Raw genomic sequence first — 8704 nt, forward strand, 5'->3', positions numbered from 1 at the left:
TGGGAACTGAGGAAGACAACCACAGACTCTCCTCCACGGACCCATTAACAAGCCTGAGGGAGAGGGGAGTATTAGGGTGGGACTGAAGCACACAGCGATATAGAGATTTTGAGCAATTCTGCAGCCCATAGAGTAGCTTGGAGAGACTGACATAACTTAGACAGCTCCCTCCCCACCCCCAGAGCTGTCTAAATTATGTTGGTGGTGTCTCCAGCCCCTGGAACAGCCCAAGAGTAGGCAGGCACAATGTAAATCCACATTAGCCCACTCTCTCTGGGAGGCAAGTTCTGGGCCGAGCCACAAAGCACAGCACCTCAGCCTTGGTGTTTCTCTCTCCCAGTTCTCTTCCCAGTTCAGGCCCTGCTCTTCCTCTTTTGCATCATCATGAAGACATATTGGTAATTCTACAGGTATAGCACCATAACTCCCAATTATTAAAAGGCCAAAATAACATATTTCCATTTGGGCTTTCTTCCCATCTATATAAATAGAAAATATCTTCTTAAACTTTTCAAAGTACAGTTTTTAGATTTATAATGGCACCACATATGAAATGTAACTTAATTTGGTGACTGAAACCATTTGAAGAGTATTCTGACTCAAAGATATAAAATCTATTTCTCCCCCTTGCTCCCTCCTTTTTTTTTTTTTTTGGTGCTCATGATTTTTTTTTTTAATCACCACACTCCAATTACCTCAACCTTGGTTTAAAAGCCTTGATTTAACCTAACCCTGTCACAAATAAATAGCTAAGGGTTAATGTTTCTTTTACCTGTAAAGGGTTAACAAAGAGGACCAAACACCTGACCAGAGGACCAATCAGAAAACTGGATTTTTCAAAGTCAGGGAGGGAATTTTTGGGATCTGAGTCTTTTGTCTGTCTCTCAGCTATGAGAAGGTTTTTCTATCTTCTAATCTTCTGTTTCCAAATTGTAGGTAGAAAAACCATATAGGCTTTTATGTTGTTTGGTTGTATTTACTCGTGTGTAGTTGCTGGAATGTTTCAAATTGGATATCTTTTTGAATCAGACGTTTATTCATTTTTTCTTTTAAGCAATTAATCTGTATTATTGTCATCTTGATACAAAGAAATTTGATGTCTTTTTTCTTTCTTTTTTTATATAAAGTTTTCTTTTTAAGAATTGTTTGGTTTTCTCCTCTGGGTAGGCTTAGGACAAGGGGAGGATTTCTTTGTGTTAGATTACGGAGGATAAGCTCTGCAACACCGGAATTGGTGGGAGGCGGAAAGAGAGATAGAATCATTTCTGTTTCCTTGTATTTGGGGTTTGTCTCTTTTTGTAATAGAGGAGATATGCTTCTTGGTATTGTGATGTAAAGAGATTGCATCAATACTCTCAGGTTAGCCCAGAGAGGAAAGTCTGAGTGGGAGGGGAGGGGAAGGGAGAGTGGAGTATTTCCCTTGCGGTAAGACTCAGAGCTTCTGTGTCTTGGGGTCCCTCCAGGGAGTTTGGGGGGCCCAGAGCGAGGCAAGTGCTGTAATTCCTGTCTGGTGGCAGCGCGAAGATAGATCCAAGTGGGAATTAAGCTTGGAGGTCTGCTCTAAGCAACCAGTTTGGATGCTAAGGTCCAGATTTGGGAGAAAGGCTTATGATATGGTGGCAGAGGTGGGATGTAAGGATCCAGAAGCCAGTGGATATTATTTTTTCTTTTCCTGCTAGGGGTTTTTAGCAGAGAGAGGGTTTGGTTTTAAAAGGAGCCAGGAGAAATTTTTTTCTGTTTCTTTCTGCTCAGCTTGGCTTGCATTTTAAGCCAGGAGCTATTAAGGTGACATTAAGGGTCTTTTGTTAAACATAGCACTCCCATGAGGTCGTATCCCAGCAAACACACACAGGCAAATAAACTGTGTTTTTCTAGTAAAAGAGTAGCAGAAGAAGAAAAAGGACAGGTTGCTAGGCAATGTTGCCAGGAGACAACAGAGAGCCAGCAGTTCAGGCAATAACCACCAGAAGGGCACCCCAAAACCAAGAAAACAGAACCATGAGTTCCAAGGAAAGCCTGAAAAAGGACACCAGCTGCAAAGCCACAGCAACGAATGAACATAGGAGACGGATGGAACTAATTAAGGCAGAACAAGAAGCCAATGAGGCAGCCTAAAAGAGATCAAGAAGCCGGATGCAGCCACACAGAAAGAAAAGCACAAGAAGAAGATGCAAGCCCACAGAAGGCAGAATGAACTCCAGAGGAGACCCATCGGCAGGCACTGGAGTTAGAACAGGGTAACAACAGAACCCAACCACTCCTACAAACCCTTCGCCAATACTCCTTCACAGCACAGAAATTTCAACTACAAGCAGGTGATGGCACTGAGCGCTTCTTAGAAAATTTGAAGGGCCTGCATTGGGTACAGCATCCTGAAGACCAGTACCATGGTAAAGCTGAGGTCACACCTCAGTGGACCTTAGCAGCGGTGGCGGCTGAAATGCCAAAGGACCAAATGAACGATTATAAACTGTTTCAAACCAAGGCCAGATACGAATGGGTAACCCCGGATCACACCCGTCGGCGGTTCAGAACCCAAAGTAAAACCAGATGGTCATTTCCCAAACACGCCACTACTAGTTGGGAAGCATTATGACGCCTGATATCAGGAACCAAGGTTTAATCCATTAACGAACTGCACCTCCTCAATGAAAATGAAGCAGTTCTTGGATGGTGTTCCTGAGGATATAACAGGTACATCCAAGATGGAAAACCCAAAAATCCTCACCGAGGCGGGGGGAGATAGGAGCCAAATGGATGGAAGTGGCAAAAGCAAAAAAGCTACTGTAAAGGAGAATGAAAACGGGGCACACCGACAATATAACCCTACAACGAGGGGCAACCCAAAACCCCACCTAACCCAAGGAAAGCCACAGACAGCTATCTTCCACCTCACCAGTCTCCGTAACTTACCTCAACCCAGTGCGACCGTTAGCTGGAGATGCTATAAGTGTAATGACATGGGACATATAAAGGCCAAATGCCAAAGAACCCACCCGGGTGCAAGTCCTACACCACCATCACACCAAAGATCCCCAGGGCCAGATACCCTCTAATCCCTTGGAGCGAAGGGAAATTGAGAGTGGGCAAAAAGAGGTTACCGCGTGGACGAGACCGGTGGCACAGTGTCAGCTATCCACCGATCTTCGTGATCCCAAACTCATCAAACCCAAAGGCCAAAGTGACCATTTACCCCTCATGTCACAAGCTGTGATTTGCCTACAGCTGAATGCCTGTCCAGTACAAGGCTGGTCAGGAATGTGGACTTTTGCAGTCTATGACAATTATTCATCCATGCTCATGGGGGAGACTTGGCCAACCAGGTGAAGCGGGCCAAGAGAGTGTGGAATGGTTACACGCAGCAAGCCAGGCAAGTTCCAGACCCATTTCTGTTCTCTGAGCAGTCCATGGGAACCCGTCTCGTGTTACCAGAGACCCAGACCGAGTAGTGGACCCGGATCCCTGCCAATGGCTGAACCAGCCCAGCACCTCCAGTCCCAGGGCCGACACTGGAACAACACCAGCACCAGCACCAGCAAGTACAACCACATCTTCAACCCCAACGCCAGAGGGGGCCAACGAGCCTGAACTGGCAGAAGCAACAGACAACCATACAGAGAGGCTCAGCCAGAGCCTGAAATTCACCAGGTGCACCAGCGGAGAGCGATCACCAGCAAGGACAACACCATCACCTACATCGCTTCCAGAGGGACCAAGCAAGTCCACAGTCTGAGGAAGAAATGGTGTCCCCAGCCTCAAGGGAACAGCTCCAGACTGAACAGGAAGCAGATGACAGCCTTCGAAGCTTGGGTGGCGGCACGGAGCAACCCACCGCCTCTCAGCTCTTCTAACGATCCCGTTTTTATGACCAAGGACTTTTATCAAAGAATTCTTTCTGGTGGACACCAGAAATGGCAGCCGCACAAACGGTTGGTGGATCCAACTAAGTACGGGGAAGCTCTTAAGCTTAGGCCATGATCATCCCAGTGGCCATGCTGGGTGAACAGAACCAAGACAGGTTGGGGAAGTCCTTCCACTGGGGGATGGGCAAGGAAGTTGCCCAGTATGTCCAGTCTTGTGAGGTGTGCCAAAGAGTGGGAAAGCCCCAAGACCTGGTCAGGCCCCTCTCAGCCACCCCATAATTGAGGTCCCATTTCAGCAAGTAGCTGTGGATATTTGCGGTCCTTTCCCAAGAAAGACGCCCAGAGGAAAGCAATATGTACTGACTTTCGTGAACTTTGCTACCTGATGGCCGGAAGCAGTAGCTCTAGGCAACACCAGGGCTAAAGCAGTGTGCCAGGCCCTAACAGACATTTTTGCCAGAGTAGGTTGGCCCTCCGATATCCTTACAGATTCAGGATCTAATTTCCTGGCAGGCACCATGAAAGACCCCAACACATCTTACATGTTCATGTGAGTACTGTGAATATCATTTCCAAAACAGCAATGGGCAGAAGGCAACGTTTCTGAAAGGGGTAAAACTTTAGGTTTTCTGGGATTATCTATCCAGATATATGGCTTAATTCATTAATGTGTCAGACATTGGCTTAGATTTTGGATCTCAGCTCATGTTCTCCTGTAGTGGAAGAGAGGGGGCTAATGCCTGCTTCATCATGTGCTCATGACGTGGGATTTGTCAATTGGCAGAGGAAGCAGGGGACATGTTCTTGGTAACCCGCAGATGTCCCAAGGTCCATGAGGAATTGCTGTCACTCTCAGAGCCCATGCCCTCCTGTTTGCTCCTTAAGTCCTTCCTTTGTCCCTATCCCCTTGGCAGCATGTCTCTTCTCTCTGCTTACACCACACACATCCCAGTCAGGAGATCTGAAGTTTCAGAACTGGAGTTGGCATAAGTCAATGCTGACATTTTCGATATCAACTTGCTGTATAAAATCCCAATAACTTTCCTAATGTCAAGAAGAAAATTGCTGGCCATTTCCTCCAACCCTACCTCCACCACAAAACTTAACAGAAAATCAGCCATCAGAAATTGGAACAGGAGTTTCCACAGGATGAGTGCAAGAGAGTTGGTATTGCTCTGCCTCAACTCCCCACCTGCTACTGATTTTTGCTCAAAAGAAGTAGGTTTTCTACTCTGCTCTACAGGAAATATTGTAGGATAAAATATGGGCCTTAATTAGTATCAGAATATCATCTGCATATATTAACAATTCAGCTGATGTATTATTTATCTCTGTGCCTTCTATTTCCAGTTGGCTTTTTGCATTGTAACTAGTCTTCAACCCTAATGCAACAGAAAACAGTTACAAGCAGAGATGGCTTTCTAAGGTAATGCCAAATATGAAGAGTTATTTTAAATGCAATACGGTTAGATTTTTAGGCATCTGATCCACAAAGTAAAGCAGAACATCTGCTACAATGAGACTCTTATCTGATAAGAATTAGCCACAAAAATCCAACATTACTCAGAAAATTATAATTTATATGAGTGGGAATCACTCGGTTTAGGATGCTGCTCTATCCAACCAGTAGTTTTCATTTCTGAGGAGTGAGAGATTATGACGCTTCTCAGGATTACCCCGGGCTACCCTTAGCATGAGGAAGCCTTCTCTGTACCTGCCAGGGGCCAGGTCCCAACTTCACCAGCCATGGGTAACATACGCACACCTCTCTAGCCCTACATAGGCCTGACTGCCTCTCTACCGGTTAGTCACTGGCACACTGTAGTCCCCAAGCCTGGAGTCATCAGCTCTAGCCAAATGCAGCATTCACAGATACACTGTTTCCACAGGAGCAGTAGACCCCACTATACCAGTTATACCTCAGATCACTGCTCCATTTAACACACAGCACTTAGATAGGTGTATAGACTAGAGTTGCCAGCTTTCTATTTGCACAAAACCAAACACCCTTGCCCCGGAGAACCATGGCCAGTGGGAGCCACAATCAGCTGAACCTGCGGACACGGCAGGTAAAACAAACTGGCCTGGCCCGCCAGCGGCTTTCCCTGAACAAACGGTGGCCCAAGTTTGAGAACCACTGCTCTAGATCACTTAAGCTATGAAAATAGGGAGGCTCAAGATGAAAGAGGATACGGAGTATTAGTTTCCCTAATATCACAGGAAAAACCCAGGGTCTTCATCCAGATAATTTCAAGGCATAATTTTAATATCTTGTAAAAATCCAGCGGAAAATATAGTAGATAGTGGTTGAAAAACAAAATATGTATAAATGACTCCGGTACTGAAACTCAGGGGAGCTCAAGTAGCTTATCCACAAAGTTCACTTTGGATCTTAAAATATTCCACAATTATGGTAACCGAAGCTCTGTTTGTAGCTTCTTAAAAGAAGTCTTCATAGTATTGAATTATAATATACTGCATCTAATAACCAAACTCAGCTGCACATTTCCCCTGGGCTTTTTGCTGTCAGCTAGGATCTCTTAAAAATGAACTTCTGGGACTACTGGGTAATTTGGGCTTTCCTTCAGTGGTTACTTCAAAGTTAGTTCCTACCATTCAGCTAAGGTGATAATTAGCTCAGTAATTGGATTTCTTCCTGAATTGCATTAATCTACACTAACTGAGTAAAGGTCCTTGGGCACTTCCCCTGAAATATGTCTGAATCTCTTCAGCAATGGTCTAACTAACTTTAAAGCCAGCATCCCACTTTGTTCCTAAAATATCTCACTACCTCCTGTTTTATCCAGTGCCTGAGCTAAACTGAGCCAAGCCAGGCAAGGAGCCTAGCATTTTGGTACGACTTAGACCATTCTTTTCTTATTATAATGAGGTTATCACCAATATTTTCCTCCCATAAAAATACTGCCTTGCCTTCTAACCTAGAAATAGTTTCTCTCCACAGTCATTATCTCTTCCTCTGCCTCTAAAAATAACAATCATGAAGGTAAAATAAAGCAAGGATTGAGAGAGAGAAATTTGGAAAGTGTGATGCTCTGTACATCCCATGTCCCAGCACCCTCATGTTCATCCTTATATGATTGTGTTTTATCCAATGCAAAGTTTATCATGTTGGGTGTCTTCGGAAGGCTCATAATGCACTGATCATTGTTGTTATAGTCATGTTACAGGTTGTAAATTCATGTATATAGTTATGAGGCTGAAAATGTCTCCTCATGGCTTAAAACAAGCCCAGGCAAAACTCTCCAGGAGCAGAGGGGAAGTTCACACCTCATCAGGGCATGTACGGGACAAACCCAGCAGAGCCTCACAGAAACAGAGGACACCGGCCTAGGCAACAACAAAGGATCTGTTGGACTTTTGAGTGAGTCACCCCCCCCCTTCCCTTGGTCAGTTTGGGACTGTGATGAGGTAATGCTCACCTGACTCTGAAGGGTGCCTAGGCAAAGCCAAGAGGAAAGAAAAATATGATAAAAAGGGAGACACGTTTGCCATGCTGTCTCTCTTCCACCTTCATCTACAGACACCACCACCACCAAGTGACTGAAGCACTGATCAAAGGAGAGAACCTGGCTGAAGGGCAACCTGCTAGCCTGCAGTGACAAGAGGTCCACTTCCTAGACACTACAGTGCTAATAAGCAACGGTCACATAAACACCACTCTCTACTGGTAACCTACTGACTGCTATACTTGCCTACATGCCTCCACCTTTCATCCAGACCACATCACATGATCCATTGTCTACAGCCAACCTCTAAGATACAACCACATTTGCTCTGATCCCTCAGACAAACACCTACAGGATCTCTATCAAGCATTCTTAAAACTACAATTCCCCCCTGCTGAAGTGAAGAAACAGATTGACAAAGACAGAAGGGTACCCAGAAGTCACCTACTACAAGACAGGCCCAAAAACAAAAGTAACAGAACACCAATAGCTGTCATCTACAGCCTGCAACTAAAACCTCTCCAGCACATCATCAAGGATCTACAACCTATCCTGAAGGACGATCCCTCACTCTCACAGACCTTGGGAGACAGTCCAGTCCTCGCTTACAGACAGCCCCCCAACCTGAAGCAAATATTCACCAGTAACTACACACCACACAACAAAAACACCAACCTAGGAACCAAACCTTGCAACAAACTCTGGTGCCCAACTCTGTCCACATATCTATTGGAGGGACACCATCATAGGACCTAACCACATCAGTCACAGCATCAGGGGCTCATTCACCTGCACATCTACCATGTGATATATGCCATCAAGTGTGAGCAATACCTCTCTGCCATGTACATTGGCCAAACCAGACAGTCTCCACACAAAAGAATAAATGGACACAAATCTGACATCAGGAATTATAACATTCAAAAACCAGTAGGAGAGCACTTCAATCTCCCTGGTCATTCAATAACGGACCTAAAAGTGGCAATTCTTCAACAAAAAACTTCAAAAACAGACTCCAGCATGAAACTGTAGAACTGGAATAAATTTGTAAAGTGGACACCATCAAATTAGGCCTGAATAAAGACTGGGAGTGGTTGGGTCATTACAAAACCTAAACTTATTTTCCCCAATAGTAATTTCCCTTTACTGTTACTCACACCTTCTTGTTAACTATTTGAAATGGGCCACTCATTACCACTACAAAACCTGAGCAGTGCGTTTGGTTTGATGTGTGTCAGAGACTCTCTATTGGGATAACCACCTCGTATCATCATATATACAATTTCCACTGTGCGTAATTGAACAAAAGTCATATAAGGCTGCAGTGTACAAATAGCGGCACTCGAACTGGACACTGCAAGCACTGAGATTTGT

The 8704-nt window shown here is 44.9% G+C and overlaps 1 protein-coding gene across 1 annotated transcript in view; it reads right to left on the bottom strand.

Moving 5' to 3' along the window:
- Window positions 1–8704, bottom strand: part of PCNX2 (pecanex 2) — a 253204-nt gene that overhangs the window by 49389 nt on the left and 195111 nt on the right. The gene's annotated exons all lie outside the window — the stretch shown is intronic.

Source organism: Chelonoidis abingdonii, chromosome 3, assembly GCF_003597395.2.
Source record: "Chelonoidis abingdonii isolate Lonesome George chromosome 3, CheloAbing_2.0, whole genome shotgun sequence".
In the NCBI taxonomy this organism is placed as follows: Eukaryota; Metazoa; Chordata; order Testudines; family Testudinidae; genus Chelonoidis; species Chelonoidis abingdonii.